The 18,962-nt window shown below is 41.6% G+C and overlaps 1 protein-coding gene across 1 annotated transcript in view; it reads left to right on the forward strand.

The window, feature by feature from the left end:
• ATP10B (ATPase phospholipid transporting 10B (putative)) overlaps positions 1 to 18,962 on the forward strand; it is a 673,184-nt gene that overhangs the window by 209,699 nt on the left and 444,523 nt on the right. The window contains exon 3 of the mRNA XM_077474114.1: positions 15,216 to 15,274. The gene's annotated coding sequence lies outside the window, so the exon portion shown is untranslated. The remainder of the gene's footprint in view (positions 1 to 15,215; positions 15,275 to 18,962) is intronic.

The following is an 18,962-nucleotide window of genomic DNA, read 5'->3' on the forward strand; positions in this document are numbered from 1 at the left end:
AGTAAGTGAAAGTACAAAACGTAATATATTACAGTATATAACTTGGAGTATTGGTGAAGAGATTTTAAGAGGATACAATTTGAATAAAGATGTTCAACCAATCCAACAGTAGTAGTTGTGGAGATTCTGTGGATGAAAGAGCTTCAAAAATCATAAGAGGGATGGGAGAGAGAAGATGAGAAAAAAAGGGGAAGAAAAGAGAGGAGTTAAGCGGGGAAGAAGGTTGATCTGAGAGCCAGTGTGTGGTAGAGTAAGGTCCTAAATCCATCAATTATATCAACTACCATGGCTGGATGATTTCTTCACTTCCTGCAAATGAGAAATCTGTGATACAGGTTTGCCATTGTTGAATCTGCCTGAACATTGGTTCGCTGTTGTTACATAGTTAGTCTGGTTTAAAAAAAGACACAAGTCCATCTAGTTCAACCAATAAAAGGGATTTTTTATACAATCCTATATATACCTAAAGTTTATCAAGAGTTTTCTTGGTTTAGTTAACCATACACAGAAATCTCCCATTCAATGGGTTGAGTGAAAAAAAAATTAATAGATATCTCCATCCACACTATATAACATGGATGAAGAAATTTCCACTGTTGAATATTGTATTCAATACAATATTGCCTTGTGCAATCACTGTTTGGCTTGTAATTTTCCACCCAGCTCCTTCAATTTTTAGTAGGTTATAATTTTTCCATTGCTGTTATGAAAAGTAATAGTAGTCTGCACCCTGAAAAAGAGTTTCTCAAATCTTCTGAGAAAACTGAGTAAACCACTGCCTACAAGCAATGCCACTTCCTCTATATGTCATACCCCCAACAACATGAGAATTCTTAACAAATCCTACCTTCAAGACAAGAGGCATATCACACTTTTATAATCTTCTACACCAAAAAGACATTTACTAAAACACTACCTTATTTCCACCCTCTACAAAGCTATGGAATGCTCTGCTCTCTGGGAACTCACAGAAAAAATATTGCTTAAATGGTACATGACACCTGCTGAATGGCATCCTTTAGCCCTCAAACTTTTGGCACCTGCTGGAGATGTAAATTAGCCAAAGGTGACATAATACACATATTCTGGTTATGCAGTTCTATCCAGGAATATTGGAAGTCCATCTTTAAATCATATCCGACGTGACTAATAGCCAAATACCTCCCTCACCTGACCTTGCAGTACTAAATCTATCAAAAAATTCCTAAACCCTTCCAGCAAGTTACAACTCATATCCTATTGGCCATCAGACTAAGTCTAACAAGACTTTGGAAATCAGACCAGATTCCATTCATTGCAAACACTATCTACTTGGTGAATCTTCATTTCAGCTATGAGACCATGATGACTGCCAGCAATGGTCAAGTTGCCAAAACATAAAATGTGTGGAAACCCTGGTCACAATGGTCTAGAGCAGCAAGGTTCATATGACACTCACAACTAATTTCCATTTCTTGACCGAGCAATAAGGACAATTCACTCAGGTTTGGTTTATACTACATACAATGAGAATTTTGTACAATTCAATATTATATGAATTCAAGTTTGTACTAACATATTACGAGGTGGTCCCTCTCTCCTCTTGAGACACAAATGTGCTCCCATTAGGGGTGTCTGGGAGAGAGAGGAGTACCACGTCCTTGACAGTTATTATAGTGATAAGAATGCTATATGAGTCATACATGGTTCCCTTGTTATTCTGTTAGTTCACAAATTTTGTATCTATCTAACAGTATTACCTTGTATACAACAACCTGCTGTATGACGAACAATGTCCATATATATATATATATATATATATATATATATATATATACAGTTAGGGCCATAAATATTTGGACAGTGACACAATTTTCGCAAGTTGGGCTCTGCATGCCACCGCATTGGATTTGAAATGAAACCTCTACAACAGAATTCAAGTGCAGATTGTAACGTTTAATTTGAAGGGTTGAACAAAAATACCTGATAGAAAATGCAGGAATTGTACACATTTCTTTACAAACACTCCACATTTTAGGAGCTCAAAAGTAATTGGACAAATAAACATAACCCAAACAAAATATTTATTTATTCAATATTTTGTTGCAAATCCTTTGGAGGCAATCACTGCCTTAAGTCTGGAACCCATGGACATCACCAAACGCTGGGTTTCCTCCTTCTTAATGCTTTGCCAGGCCTTTCCAGCCGCAGCCTTCAGGTCTTGCTTGTTTGTGGGTCTTTCCGTCTTAAGTCTGGATTTGAGCAAGTGAAATGCATGCTCAATTGGGTTAAGATCTGGTGATTGACTTGGCCATTGCAGAATGTTCCACTTTTTTGCACTCATGAACTCCTGGGTAGCTTTGGCTGTATGCTTGGGGTCATTGTCCATCTGTACTATGAAGCGCCGTCCGATCAACTTTGCACCATTTGGCTGAATCTGGGCTGAAAGTATATCCCGGTACACTTCAGAATTCATCCGGCTACTCTTGTCTGCTGTTATGTCATCAATAAACACAAGTGACCCAGTGCCATTGAAAGCCATGCATGCCCATGCCATCACGTTGCCTCCACCATGTTTTACAGAGGATGTGGTGTGCCTTGGATCATGTGCCGTTCCCTTTCTTCTCCAAACTTTTTTCTTCCCATCATTCTGGTACAGGTTGATCTTTGTCTCATCTGTCCATAGAATACTTTTCCAGAACTGAGCTGGCTTCTTGAGGTGTTTTTGGGCAAATTTAACTCTGGCCTGTCTATTTTTGGAATTGATGAATGGTTTGCATCTACATGTGAACCCTTTGTATTTACTTTCATGGAGTCTTCTCTTTACTGTTGACTTAGAGACAGATACACCTACTTCCCTGAGAGTGTTCTGGACTTCAGTTGATGTTGTGAACGGGTTCTTCTTCACCAAAGAAAGTATGCGGCGATCATCCACCACTGTTGTCTTCCGTGTACGCCCAGCCCTTTTTGAGTTCCCAAGCTCACCAGTCAATTCCTTTTTTCTCAGAATGTACCCGACTGTTGATTTTGCTACTCCAAGCATGTCTGCTATCTCTCTGATGGATTTTTTCTTTTTTTTCAGCCTCAGGATGTTCTGCTTCACCTCAATTGAGAGTTCCTTTGACCGCATGTTGTCTGGTCACAGCAACAGCTTCCAAATGCAAAACCACACACCTGGAATCAACCCCAGACCTTTTAACTACTTCATTGATTACAGGTTAATGAGGGAGACGCCTTAAGAGTTAATTGCAGCCCTTAGAGTCCATTGTCCAATTACTTTTGGTCCCTTGAAAAAGAGGAGGCTATGCATTACAGAGCTATGATTCCTAAACCCTTTCTCCGATTTGGATGTGGAAACTCTCATATTGCAGCTGGGAGTGTGCACTTTCAGCCCATATTATATATATAATTGTATTTCTGAACATGTTTTTGTAAACAGCTAAAATAACAAAACTTGTGTCACTGTCCAAATATTTATGGCCCTAACTGTATATATATATATATATATATATATATATATATATATATATATATATATATATATATATATATATATGTTTGTAAAAATAATGCAATAAAAACCGGCTGAGTCAAAAAAAAAAAATCTTCTGGGCAAACAACTTGGTACACACATGTCACAGTCCCAGAGGATGCTGGATGAAGTCCACCGGATAGTTTGATCGTGTGTACGAGGCATTATAGTTACTGGTTAATTTGGCAAAGGATTTACAATTCTTTATTGCCAACTTCATGATTTACACATCTCTGGTTCTGCATCTTCTTCTATCGCCCCCTCCCCCTCCCCTCCTGCCTATGCATTGGACATTGAAGCAACAGAATGAAGAAAAGTAAGCTAAACAAAGATGGTGACCACCCCAATTTTATAATTTGAGGCTCAAAAGGAAGGGCTTTGCACAGCAAATTAACAATGTATTTCCTGGAACACAATTTGCATAAAAACAGGTTTCTTCTGACCCTAGGCCCCAGGACTTCTCTCCAAACTTTACTCACATCTCAACTCACCCCCTTACTTTACCTTCCTATGCTTCCAAAAGGGCCTCGGACCTTGGGGTGCAATTGGATCAGGAGGATTGGGATAGCATCCGGGCAGTGACTAAATTCTCTTACCAAAATACTTTAGCAGTAGAGACTAATTATAAGGTTTTACTACGATGGTATTTGGTCCTGGCACTGTGCTCTCGATCTCACTAGAGCTCAGACAAAACTCGACAGCAACTTTAGACTTCACCCAAACAAACCACAACACTCTATATAATTAAGAGCAAAAATAGAATGACCCAAGCTATGATTCATAGTAAAATAGAGGCCAGCATACTAGACTTGACCACTAAACACCATAAAGCCTGGCAGCCCTGGGTAGACCATTTCTTACCACCTGGCTTTGACTCTTTTCTCCTTGCTCCCTGCTTGGGGTTGTATCGAGACTGACCTTCTCCTCCTTCCTCTTTTCTCTTTTTTCCTCTTTGTTTCTTTCTTATCTGTTACACCTTCAATATGTTTAGGGGATTTCCCCCGTGACTATTTTGTGTCTCTCATTACTGGCTAACCTGTTGGCATTATATCTTCAGTTGCATGAACTTATGTAACGTGTGTTTTCGGAGGACGTGAGCCCCCATTCCCCTTTATATTTAAGACCAACTGTTTCAAAGTAACAACGGATTGTTTTGTTAGCTTCCACCTTCTATTGTGATATTCTAAGCGGACCTTGTATACTTTTTGTTGTTTTTTTCCAGTGCTCCAAATGCTACTGTTGTGTACGCACTGCAATCTTTTCAATAAAAATAGAGAACAAATATATGTGCAAGTCACATTGCCCCATCAAGACCCCTCTGTATAGGGCAGTCCTAACTCCAGTCTGTGAGAGTCTGCGTTGGAGCATGTATACTAATGGATAAATAAAGGGCAGGTGTTCCTGAACGGAGCCTATTCCTCCTTAAAAGTGCAAGGATACACCAGAATCTTAGCAAAGCACAACGGCAGCTGAGTGCATCCAATGTGTCCCTACGCAAGCAAGATAAACAAATGGCAACCAACCCATTTTAAAACTAACTTTAAGCGTAAGGTGCACATGGAAGGGCTTTGCACAAAAAAACAAATAGTAGTAAATTAGGACCAGGAAGGTAGTAGGGTGATTATCTTGGTTGTGAGGTGTGGCAGATGTGTGTGCATCAGAAGAATGGCTAAATCAATTTTAATAGCTTTGACAATTAAAACTGTAGAAACAAATGTATTTCCACTGTTTCCGTGGGGTTACACTTTGTTAAAGTGACTAGGGAATGGTTTTATTTTAATAAATTTTGACCTGGAACATAACTTATTTTTAATTCAAGCTACACTTTGTTATCTTTGGTCAATGCATGTTTTTTTTTATTTTTTTATTTCAAATGTCATTGTTCGCTTACTGATTGATTTTGTACAGAATATATTCATAGAATATTTTTTGCTTTTACAATGGAGCCAGTTATTGATTACATTTCAAAAGCATAAGGTGAACACAACAGAGCACTCTGGCTCCTAACTGATTATATCAAAAAGAAAACTTCTGGGAAGATCAATCCTTTTTACTAAAGCACGCTCCTTTCACACAGCTGATTGGAGTGCCGTCCGTCAGTGCTTTTTAACAGTTAAGGCTGATGTGCAAACGACTTTCATACTCATTCTGAAAATGGTTTAACCCCTTCATCCCAGTCATATATGTTTGGGGCTCATCCATTTAACATTCCCACCAAATGAGTGGATTGTTTGGATTTACAGACTTTCTTTATAGAAATGGAAAGCAGAAACAGAAAAATAATGCAGCCACAATTTCCCCAATAATTTTTTGTTTAAATGTGGAGGGCTGTGTTTACTCACATGAGGATGCACAAGTGTTTCCGTTCAGGCAGTCTCGTTGATGTCAATTGGAACACAGTGGCTGCACAGACACAAATGTTGCTCCCAATCAGACATTTGTGTGGTTGCATGGCCCGAACACACACTGTTTGCATTTAGGGATGTGCATCTGTGCAGGTGTCAGATTGTAAGCAGAGCCTGTTTCCGTGCAGCCATTGCGTCCCATTTGACACCAATATCCCTGTGCACCCCTGTGCTGGAATACACGGTCCCCCACAGGTGTACACTTTAGTACACTCCATGTAATTGAGGACAAACTGAACCCAAACAAAAAAATAAAAGGTTCATATCGATTTATTTCTGACCCTTGTAATACCATTGCTAGAATCTTCAACAAAATTGCTTTAAATTCTCCTATGTTTCAACCTCCTTTCTGAGGGTGGCTACATTTGCTCAACATGGTCCCATAGTGTGTGGGAAAATAGACACCCTTCTATGCTTGTTACTGGCACAGGCTACACTTGGACATGCTCAGCCAGCCAGCTTCTTTTTCAGTTGGTAAACTTTCTGTATTAAGGGGGTTGTAAAGGTTCGTTCTTTATTTTCTAATTAGGTCCCTATAAGCTAGTGCATTGTTGGTTCACTTACCTTTTCCTTCGATTTGCCTTCTAAATGTTTTTTTTTCTTTGTCTGAATTTCTCACTTCCTGTTCCTCCTCAGTAAGCTGTTCAGTAATCGGTTCTGGCTGACTAAACAGCGCTTGGATGAACCAACAATGCACTAGCTTAAAGGAATTTATTTAGAAAATAAAAAACAAAGCTTTACAACCCCTTTAATACACTTCCTGCCCATGGGTGGCTACGCTCACTTCTCCATTGTATCTATAAAGGGAGCCATGTTGGTCACCCAGGCTGAACTTCAAACACATCAGCCTTTATTCATCACCTTAGGCCTGGTGGAATTAGTAGCTTAACTTGTTTTGCTTTCTTTTATGCTCAAGGTAAGTAACCAAGGACATTTGTATTTCAGGCAAGATCAACTGGTATTTCTGTACTACCAAAAATAGTTTATAGCCTAAAACCTAAAATTAAGGCAGCCAACACATCTAAAAACTGGTAAACCGCAATATATAACTTTTTTTGGCTTTGGGTTTTATAATCCTTTAAAACAATTCAGATCTAGGTTGCATAAACAAGTGTGCTCTGTAAATATGTGGAGTTCGGGACACATACCTGTAAATATAAACTTTGAAATATATACTGTGTACATCTATGATCATTCATACTCCTTGTAACGAGAATAGTAATTGTGCCATGATTATTTACATGACCATTTATGATGAGACTGTTTGTTTACCTCCCCATAGTGCCATAAGCTGCACTGAAGTCAGTAAGACCCTGCAGTTTCTTTTCCCTGAAGGCACACATTACCAGATGCTCAAGCAGCACTTGCAGGATCATGGAAGACATAAACTGCTGGAGTAATGGACTCCCTTCCCTTCTTCCACAAGGCACCAATTGTTTCATTTTGTAAATAATTATCTCTAATAAATGTTTTTTCTTATTCTGCAGGAGAGCTGAGAATTTTTTTATATGTCTCTAAAATGTCTGCATTGCCGATCAGTGTATTTCTTTTTTTTCCCTTATGTTTCATCGTATCCATATGTTACTCAGGATTACAATTTTGATGTAATGTTTTATAATCTGGTTCATAGAGCACAGTGTTAAGGTGAATGCTTAGTGGTAAAGTAGACCTATAGTCAGATGTTCGTTATGTTGACGGTTTCATTGGCATTGATAGAAAGAGATTAACACTCTGAAACACTTATCTTCCCTAAAAAAATGCTGCTCCAGGCTCCCTCCTGTGCTGACAACATCAATATGTTAGGTCTCATCTCTGACAGCTGTGTGCTGGTAGTTGTGTGCACAAAACAGGTGTATACTGCAACGGCAACTTCCTTATCAATGTTGTATTATGTTCCTAATATTCACACACACACACACACACATAAAACACTTCACCTTGTCTTAATTATCACTCTCAGCCTAAATTCCCCAACCCCAAAAATTTAAAGCCGTAATAAGCTCAGAACCAAAAATGTAATATATTGCAGCTTACCAATTCTTAGATGTTGTGGCTGCATTTGTTTTTTTTAGGAATTTTTTCTTTTTTTTAGGACACAATGAGAAAATCGGAAGAAAAATTTTCCATGACGAAGGATCTGCTGATTTTCAGATTGTTAGCACGATGCTATCGATTCCGGTTTTTCAGCTGACAAAAGCCAGATGTGCAGACTAAAATTTTTGTCATATGTGAATTCAACGTCTGATTTTCGTTTAGTGCGGTTTTCGTATGAAAAAAATCATAAGAGCAAGACTACGCATGCTTAGAAACGAAAAAATACATACAAAACTATTCAGCACATTATGTATTATACATACGGTGGTATTGAGGTGGTTAAAGTAGTTGTCACGTGACTGGAATTCCCTTGTAGATTGTATTGTTGAGCAGTCATGGATGGGTAGCTGATCAGGTTCTTCATTATTATTATTATTCACATTTATACAGCGCCAACAGTTTACGCAGTGCTTTAAAATGTATAGGGGGACAACACAATTACAGTACAATACAAAAGGTACAGGAGGACCCTGCTCGTAGAGCTTACATTCTAAAGGGAGGGGGTGGTGGTACAAAAGGTAATAGCTGCAGAGAATGATTTGATGGGGGTGGCTCAGGGGCAGTTAGGTGGTCCTTCATCACTGCAGGAGATGTTTACTGGCAGCATGTGGAGGAAAACAGATGCAGGAACCAACAGTGCTAGTGGGAAGCAGCAGTCCGCTATGAAATTCAGCAACCAGAATCAAGCGTTGTTGGGTCAAGAGCAGAAATAAACAGCAACGGTTTGTTACAATGGCAAAAAGTAATTAAACACAAAGCGCTCAAATGAATCACTTTACTTGTGTTTAATGACTGTTAATATCCCACTATCCCAGTGGTTGCTGCTGAAGCACTACTCATGCATCTGGCTCTGTACATAACAGTGGTCCAATTGTTGCATTCTAGCCCCTGGCTTCTTTTTTTAGTTTAGTATAGTGGGAAAAGGTTTACCAATTCTTAGATGTGATGACTGCATTAGTTTTCTTTTTTAGGATCTCCTTTTTTTCTTTATTGTACAGGAGCACGTACCTGATTCCATGCTTGTTAGTCTTGCTCTGTGTCATTACAAGCTGCATGCTTCCTCCAGCCCTAGCCCCAGTTAAGATGTTGGAAGGGGGGCTTTTTCTTTTAGAATCCCCCACCTGGACTGAGGGAGCATAGGTCAGTCGGCGGTATGCCGTGCCGATCCCGCCACCACCACCATAGTACGGCATTTTTTTTTCCAGCAGCTCTCCTCCACCCCAGGCCCCCCCTCCCCCGATCCAGTCGGATTGGAGCCCCGCTCGCACGGGAAAGCAGTCCTTTTTCAAAAAAGTGAGGGGGCACGATTAGAAGTCGGAGGGAGAAGGGGGCTTAACGTGGCACTGACGTGCTTCAACATTCAGATGCAGGTTCTGTGTAGGCTATAAGTACACCTTTGCCGATGCATTCAGCTGATGGAGGGACACAGAGCAGATGGGTGGCCTGTGAGTGTTGGTGACGCAGGTATTCCCAGGACATGTTTACTTAAGCATCAGCTTGAGCCTTGATAGCAGTTGCTGGACTATTTGCTCAGCAGTGGGTGCATTTTCTGGTAGTACCTCTGCATTTGTGCTTAGCTCTATGGGCAGAAGGGGAGCTACAAATACTCCAAAAAATAGGGGCTCAAAGGGATCTCCCTCAGGCTCTGAGGACCCTCCTTCTGCAACGGCATCCCCCCAAAAGGCCTAGGGAGGCTGGTGAGAGTGAGCCATCGGGGTTGTTGTTAAGGGTTCCAACTGTTTCAGCCCCTGTATATATTACTATATTACTATATAATACTATATAGTACATCTTCACAGAGTGGAAGAAAATGCATTAGGCCCACTTCTACCACCCAGGATCCTCAAAGAGAGGAACAGTGGGAGAAGGAAGAAGATTCTCCCTCAGGGGACCATGAAGAGGCTGATGACTCCTCTTCCAAGGGATCAAGTGGGGAAGGACCTTCTTCAGCTTTATAGGCTGAGAAATTGCTGTAGCAATCCCTTACTGAAATGGTTAGCTCCACCTTTAAGCTACCCTTAACTGAGTCGGTTGAAAAGCCCACTTCTTGTTTGGGTTCGCTGAAGCCTCCTCAAGCTATGCGTGCCTTTCCTGTTCATTCATTGCTGGAAAAGCTTATGTATTCTGAGTGGGATCACCCAGATAAGCACGTTTTCCCTCCTAAAAAGTTTTCAACACTTTATCCTATAGAGGAAAAATTTACAAAGATGTGGGGTATATCGGCAATTGACGCTGCTATATCCTCTCTATAAAAAAAGTTTGACTTGTCCTGTTGACAATGCTCAAATGCGTAGGGATCCAACCGATAAAAATTTGGAATTCCTGTTAAACATTTTTTCTTTGGCAGGTTCAGTAGCTCAACCTGCAGTGGTGGCAATTGGAATGTGTCAATCCTTGAGAGACAACTTGAAACAGGTGCTCAAGGTTTTCCCTGAACAGCAGGCCCAGGACTTAGCTGGGCTGCCAGCGGCTTTGTGTTTTGCAATTGACGCAATCAGAGATTCTATTCTTCAGGCCTCTCGCCTTATGCATGGGTTGGTGCATATACATAGAATCTTATGGTTGAAAAATTGGTCAGCCGAAGCACCATGCAAAAAGCTCCTGGCTGGGTTTCCTTTCCGCAGTGAAAGGCTGTTATCCAAAAGATATCAAGTGGGAAAACTACCTTTTGCCAGTTAAGAAAAGGAGTAAATGTCCCTCATTTAAACTGGCTCTTTCTCCAAAGCCAGGTGCATCAGCCTCAAGGCAGTTACAACAGCCTCCACCCTCAGGTTCAAGAGGTAAACCTCAGAGCCGACCCCAGGGTCAAAAGAAGTCCAGGGGGAGGAAACCTACAAGACAGAATGCTTAAGCCTCTTTATGAAGGTGTGCCCCCACTCGCTCGGATGGGGGGGAAGGCTGCTGCAGTTCTTAAGGATCTGACAGGAGGATTTTCAAGACAGATGGGTGGTAGTTCTAGGTTACAAACTAGAGTTCAGAGAATTCCAGTCTCCTCGTCTCCTCGTCTCCTCAGGTCAAATGTTCCCAAAGATCCAGAGAAAAATAAGTCTCTCCTTCAAGCGTTAGAGCGACTTTGTTGCAAAAAGTGATCATGGTGGTCCCCATGGAAGTGCTAGGGTTGGGGTTTTATTCAAACCTTTTCACGGTTCCAAAACCAAATGGAGGTGTCAGATCCATTCTAAATCTCAAAGATCTAAATCGGTTCCTGAAAATTTGCTCTTTTCGTATGGAATCAATCTGATCAGTAATCTCCATCCTACAAGGAGAACTTCTGGCATCAATTGACATCAGGAATGCATACCTGCATGCACCTGTCTTCCCTGCTCATGAGAAATATCTGCGCTTCAAAGCAGAAAACCCTCATTTTAGGTTTGTAGCTCTTTCGGTCTAGCTACTGCACCTCGGGTGTTTACAAAGGTCCTGGCTCTTCCTCTGGCCAGATTAAGGGCCCAAGGTATAATGATTGTAGCTTACCTATAAGATCTGCTCTTGATAGATCGGTCGGTAGCCCGCTTAGACCAAAGCATGGTCACCACAGTCAACTACCTAGAATACCTAGGTTTGGTCCTCAACCTAGAGAAATCTTCTTTTAAAGCCAGTAAGAAGGCTAGAGTACTTGGGTCTTGTTATAGATACAACCCAGAAGAGGGTGTTTTACCCCAGGCAAAGATCAGCACCATAAAGGAGCTGGTTCAGGTGGTCAGGGCGAAGAAGGGTCCTTCTATACTCCTTTGCATGAGATTGCTGGGAAAGATGGTGGCTTCTTTTGGATGTTCAGTTTCATTCGAGACTGCTGCAAAACAGTATCCTGTCTGCCTGGAACAAGAAGGTCCAAGTGCTAGATTTTCCAATGCGTGTGTCGCCAAAAGTGTGCTAGATCCTCAGTTTGTGGTTTATACCCGAGACTCTGCAGAAGGGGAAATCCTTCTTACCAGTTACCTGGAATGTGGTAACAGATGCCAGACTTTCAAATTGGGGAGCAGTCCTGGAAGAGACAACTGTCCAAGGGAAATGATTCATAACCAAAAGGACCTTGCCCATCAACATTCTAGAGATTCGGGCAGCGTACTTAGCCCTAAAGCCTGAACATTCAGATTGCGAAATTTTTGTGTCTGAATCCAATCCAACAATACCATAGTAGTGGCTTATATCAATCACCAAGGGGGCACCAGTTGTTGTGCAGCCCAGAGAGAGGTAAACCATATCCTATCCTGGTCAGAAAAGGCTGTGCCATGCATATCGGCAATCTTCATTCCAGAAGTAGAGCATTGTCAGGCGGACTTCTTAAGTCACTAGCAGTTTCCAGGGGAATGGACTCTTCACCCCGACATCTTCTATATGGCAAAGATGGGGGATCCCCAACGTAGATCTGTTTGCGTGCAGGTTCAACAAAGTTGACAACTTTGTGTCAAGAACAAGGGATCCACTCGCATACGGAACAGATGCGTTGGTGACTCCGTGGGATCAGTTCTCACTGATTTATGCATTCCTTCCTATTCTGCTGCTACCCCGAATTCTTTGCAGGATCAAGCAGGAAAGGAAGTCATAGTTCTTATGGTCCCAGCATAGTCCAGAAGATCTTGGTATGCAGAGATTGTAAAAATGGCGCTAGGGCCCCCATGGACCATACCACCACGTCCAGACCTGCAATCGCAAGGACCAGTGTTCCATCCTACCTTACAAATGCTAAAATGTAACGGTTTGGCTATTGAAACCAACATTCTAAAGAATCGTTTACTTTCATGCTCAGTGATATCTACCTTAATTAATGCAAGGAAGCCAGCTTCCAGAGTCATTTATTATACTGTCTGGAAAGCATATGTTTCATGGTGTGAATCCAGGGGTTGGCATCCCAGAAAGTATGTCATAGGTCAGGGATATGCAATTAGCGGACCTCCAGCTGTTGCAGAACTACAATTCCCATGAGGCATAGCAAGACTCTTAGAGTCACAAGCATTACAGCCAGAGGCAGAGGCATGATGGGACTTGTAGTTTAGCAACAGCTGGAGGTCCGCTAATTGCATATCCCTGTGAATGAATGAATGAAATACTTGTATAGCGCACAATGCGAACTGAATTGCCTCTGCCTGTCATAGGTAGAATCTTTGCCTTTCTGCAAATGAGGTTAGAAATTAAGCTGGCCTTAAGCTAATCAAAGGTCAGGTCTTGGCCTTATGGATTTTGTTTCAATGACCACTTGCTTCGCATTCGTTTGTCTGAAGCTTTATACAGGGAGTAACGCGGCCTAATCCACGGGTTAGAGCACCCTGAACCCTTGGGACTTGAATTTAGTTCTGTCGGCGTTACAGAAACAGCCTTTTGAGCTGATACAACATATTCCCTTGGTCCTGTTGACAAGGAAACTAGTTTTTTTGTGGTAGCCATATCTTCTGCAAGAAGGGTATCAGAATTGTCTGCTCTTTCTTGTAAAGAGCCATATTTAATCATTCACAAGGATAGAGCAGTATTGTGTCCTCATCCTAGTTTTTTGCCGGAAGTGGCTTCAGGTTTTCATCTAAACCAGGATATTGTTCTACCTTCATTTTTTCCAGAACCCTGTTCTATGGAAGAAAAGGCACTACATTCTGTGGATGTAGTGAGAGCAGTCAAAATGTATTTGGAAGCAACTGCTCACATTTGGAAAACTGATGCTTTGTTTGTGTTGCCTAAAGGTCCTAGGTAAGGAGAGGCAGCATTGAAATCTACTATTGTTAAGTGGATTCGGCAAGTAATTATTCAAGCTTATGGTTTGAAGAGAAAAGTTCCACCTTTTCAAATCAAAGCGCACTCCACCAGGGCTGTTAGTGCTTCGTGGGCAGTGCATCACCAAGCCTCCGTGGCTGAAATCTGCAAGGCTGCAACTTGGTCTTCAGTCCATATGTTCACCAGATCAGGTGGATGTAAAAAAACATCAGGATATCGTCTTTGGGCGCAGTGTGCTGCAGGCAGCAGTATAGGTTCTCAGGTCTGATTGCACCCTAATTTTGTTTGTGTCTCCCTCCCCTCAGATAGCATTGCTCTAGGACTTCCCATACATTAATTACTGTGGCTCTGTGTCCCGTGGTGTATGATAATGAAAATATAACATTTTTTATAACAGCTTACCTGAAAAAAAAACTTTTTTTGGAGTACATTACAGGACACAGTGGTCCCTTCCCTCTTTCTGATTACACGTGCTTACGTACTTTGCTACAAAACTGAGCTCCTCCCAGTAAGGGTAGGGCTTACCTAGGGAGCTAAACTTCCTGTCTAGGGTGTGCCAGTGTTCATCACCTAAAGGTGTATTATATAACCCATACAGTAATTACTGTGGCGCTGTGTCCTGTGATGTACTCCAAGAAAAGGATTTTTACAGGTAAGCTGTTATAAAAATCCTATTATTTTCACTTGATAATCTGGCCAATAGGTATGTTGTTTTTCAACAGACCAAGCTGTTTAGCAGATGTAGCAGTTGAAGGGTTGAAACAAACCATTTAACACGGCCAGTCCTTAGAATGATCAGATTTGATCTATTAATGTAAACCTTTATTGCAAAAATCTGGTTAAATGGTTTGTAAACCCTTGTGTTTTTCACCTTTATGCATCCTATGCATAAAGGTGAAAAAACTTCTAGCAGTGACTGCGCCCCCCCCAGCCAGCCCCTCCATTTTACTTACCTGAGTTCTGTAATTCCCTTGGTGGAGAGGCGCTCTCCCTCTCTGCACGGGGTCCCGTATCTCTTGATTGGATAGATTGATAGCGCAGCCATTGGCTCCCACTGCTGTCAATCAAATCCAATGATGCGGGCGCCGGGGGGCGGGGCCGAGTCCAGCATTCATGTTTATGAACGCAAATGCTGAACTTGGGAACCCGCCTGCAAGGTAACTCCACCCCCCCGGCAGAGCGCTTCTCCTAGGGAGTTATCTGATAAGAGGAGGAGCCGCGAGAGCCGCAGAGGGACCCCAAAAGTCGATGATATGCAAAACGAGTTGCACGGTGGAGGTATGACATGTTTGTAAAGCTTCAGTTTTTTTAAAATAACAATCACTTTAAATGGTACAAAACAATATTGCAGAATGCAAGAAAAACGGATTAATACAAAATACTGTAATGTGGCTGGCCAGCTTTGCAATTTGATTAGTTTTTCTGTTTATACAGTTCATGGTAAGGTAAAGTGTCTTATTTTTTCGAATCACTAAAATTGATATTCTCCTCTTTTAATATAGTTTATATTACTGAATGAAGTTAGAGGAAGAATGTGCAACCTTGACTGTGAAATCTAGTGGTAAGTCCACAGGCATATGTTTTTTTCTGTGATGTGTTTTTTACAATGTTATTGAAGCTATTTATTGCACATGGACTAGTAGCTAACATTATAATAGTCCACTGTGTTCCCTTTACATCAGAGTTTTCAATTATCATCAGGGCTAACAGATTGAGTTCCCCCTTGCATTGTAAACACCTCATCGCTTATCAAATGCTTCAAAACTGCACATAGAGCATTTAGGGAGCATTTTTAATGCTTTTAAAACACCAGACTAAAGCTCATTGACAATCATACTAATGATACACAAACGCTATAGGAGTGTTTATTAGGCATTAGAAATGATGGGCCTGATTATTTATTTCTTCTTTGAGTTGTGCAGGTTTTTCACCTGGTGTTGGGAGAACATGTAATACAGGAGGAAGGAGGAATCACTAAGCACTGTTGGTAGAAGACATGATATAAAAGGACACTTGTATATAGGGCTTTTTTTTCAGCTGGAACTTGGTGGAACTCAGTTCCACCACCTCTGGCTCAGGCCCTCTCCTCCTTGCTCCCCACTATCACTTGTAAACATAGAAGCCTGGCTTTGTTGTTTACAAGTGACAGCTTGTCTCCCAATGGCTCCCAAAGATCTGATCTCCTGAGGGGCCTGCACTGAATGCAGGATGGGGTCAAGGGAGATTCAGTTGCCCGGGGTGCAGTGCAGATGCCTACACCTCCACTGAATGATCTCTCCACAAGTGAGAGAGGTGGAGCCAACTACAGTGTGTGGGGAGGTACTAAAGCTGACTGGGTGCTTCAGCCTAATACAGAAACAAAAGTAAGACGTGGAAGATGGTGGAGCTTTTAAGAAGGGGAGAAGATGGGGGGCAGAGAATTGGGGAAGTATTGCATGCAGAGGTCAGAGCTGAAAAGGGGTGAAAGTTAGATGTGTATGGGGGATGCAAAGCAACTGTGGAAGAAGGCAAAACTCAGCACCATGTATACAGCACACCCCCAAACACTGCACTCTGTAACCCCCCCTTCCCGAACTCTGTACTCTGTATGTAATACATTCTTTTAAGACCCTCCCATTGTTAGTGACATTTGACCACACCCACTTTTTTATGCAGTTTGGAGAGTGTGGGGGAGGGGTCTTTTGAGGGGGTCGTGTTAGCGTTCCTGTTCCTATTTCCTGAGAAAAAAACGCCTTGCTTGTATATGAGTTGATAGGACTTTTTAAATTTTTGCATAATACCACAGTTGGAGAGATTGGCACTACAATTTATGTATGCTTCATTTGTATAAAAATTATTATATATACATGTGTTGTGCTGCACTATGAAATTATAAATTATTGTTTTTGGTGTTGTGAGATCACTAAAGCCCCATACACATGATCAAAAATTCTGCCAGCAAAAGTCAGATGTGAGGTTTTGGTCAGAAATTCCGACCCTGTGTATACTCCATAGGTCTTTTGCTGGCAGAATTCCAGCCAGCAAAATATTGAGAGCAGGAAATTCCGATCATCTGTACAAATTCCGTCAGGCAAAATTCCTATGCATGCTCAGAAACAATTTGACGCATGCTCGGAAGCATTGAACTTAATTTACTCGGTTCATTGTAGCGTTGTATGTCCCTCCCCCACCCGGTCGGTCAGTAGCACTTACCCCTTCACCGGTGGCTTCCCCTGCTTGGCAGCCTCCTGTTCTGCTCTCCACGGGACAGCAGCGGCTGCTTCTGTTTCCTCCCTCTTCCTCGGCAACCATTCTGGAGTCTTCTCTTTTGGGCCAGTCAGAAAACAGGTCTCACACCCGTTTCTGATTGGTCAGATTGAGAATCAGTGTTTCAACAGTGAATATTCATTTGCTGTTGTAACATACCTGGGTAGGATTGGAGCGCATTCTCTGTGACCCGAGCCCACCCTATTTTGAAGCCTATTAGAGCCTATGGTGCTTAAAAAAAAAAAACCCTGGTGGCTATAATTTATGCATGCGATGTGCTGAAAGGGACCTGACGCATGAATAGGGGGTGACCGTGGCAGCCATGAATAGATTCATGCTATGCATGAATTTATTCATTGCATTATAGGGGTGGCATAAGAGAGGGGGCGGGCCGCCACTGACATGGTCACAGTCGCTGCTCCTAATTTGAGAGCAGTGCAGGTTCCTGAAAGCAGACAGCATATGTGCGAAGACCCACACCCATAGGGCTTTCAAATTGTGAGCAGTGGCTCTGTCCGTGCAGCTGTTGTATTCCAATTCCAATTCCATGAATGCAATTACCTCCACAGGGATCCATGGAACACCTATGCACCCCCATGAGGCCAAAAGCATTCCTGCACAGGCATTCACTTAAGTACACCTGTGTGAAGGAGCTGAAGGGTTACAACCTGTGTCAGCTTTTTGTTGCTGTCTGTGTAACTATTTTGCAAAGCAAAGTGCAGAGCTCTATTTAATGTAATTTTTATTTTCTTATAGCAGTATTAAACCCAAAATCAAATATTTATTATATTACAGCTTACCAATTCTTAGATGTGATGGCTGCATTTGTTTTCTTTTTAGACTTTCTTTTATTTTAACCTGGTGATGTAACATTTTTGGTTTTGGGTTTATTACCACTTTAAGCTTAATCAAACCTCACCATTAACAGACATATCTCTCAGCTTTGGACCCTGGAAAAGAGTGACAATGGACACCATTAACTAGGGTCAGCTCCTTCTTCTTTATACACTATGCTGCAGTCTTGAAACCACACAATACACCTTAACTGGTTCCCGACCAGCCACCGCAGTCATACTGTGGCAGGTTGGCTCCCCTGGGCGAGCCTTCGTAGCTGTATGTCGGCCACTTTAAGAGCACTAGGGGGCCCGCGGCACGATGATGGAGCCAATGTGTGTGGTCCGCCAGGCACAACAATCGGTCTAACCCCCAGGCAGCTCCATCCTTCCACAGTTAGAAACACTCCCTAGGTAACACATTTAACCCCTTGATCGCCGCCTAATGTTTAACTCCTTCCCTGTCAATGACATTTATACAGTAATCAGTGTTTTTTTTTTAGCACTGATCACTGTATAAATGTCAATGGTCTCAAAAAAGTGTCAAAAGTGTCCAATCTGTCCGGCGCAATGTCACAGTCCCGATAAAAATCACAGATCACCGCAATTACTAGTAAAAAAAAATTATAATAAAAATGCCATAAATATATCCTCTATTTGAAGACACTATAACTTTTGCGCAAACCAATAAACATACACTTATTTCAACTTTTTTTACCAAAAAATATGTAGAATACATATCGGCCTGAACTGAGGAAGAAATGTTGTTGTTTATTTTTTTAAATTTATAGCAAAAAGTTAGTTTTTTTTTTAGTTTTTTTTGTTTTTTTTCAAAATAGTTTTTTTTTTTTAAATTGGCGTTTTTTGTTGTTTATAGCGCAAAAAATACAAACCACAGAGGTAATCAAATACCACCAAAAGAAAGCTCTATTTGTTGGGAAAAAAGGAAGTTAATTTTGTTTGGGTATACCATCACATTGTCAGTTACATCGACGCAGTGGCGTATTGCAAAAAAATGGCCTGGTCATTAAGTGGGCAAATCTTCTGGGGCTTACCGTATATACTAGAGTATAGACCGACCCAAACATTGATATAGTTTCCCAACATTGTATCAGTGTTCCTCTATCACGGACGAGGAGGAGGAGGGACTTTGTTACAGTGGGCGGCCGC

Source organism: Lithobates pipiens, unplaced genomic scaffold, assembly GCF_037356315.1.
Source record: "Lithobates pipiens isolate NorthernLeopardFrog02 unplaced genomic scaffold, aLitPip1_a1.2 Scaffold_8, whole genome shotgun sequence".
Lineage (NCBI taxonomy): Eukaryota > Metazoa > Chordata > Amphibia > Anura > Ranidae > Lithobates > Lithobates pipiens.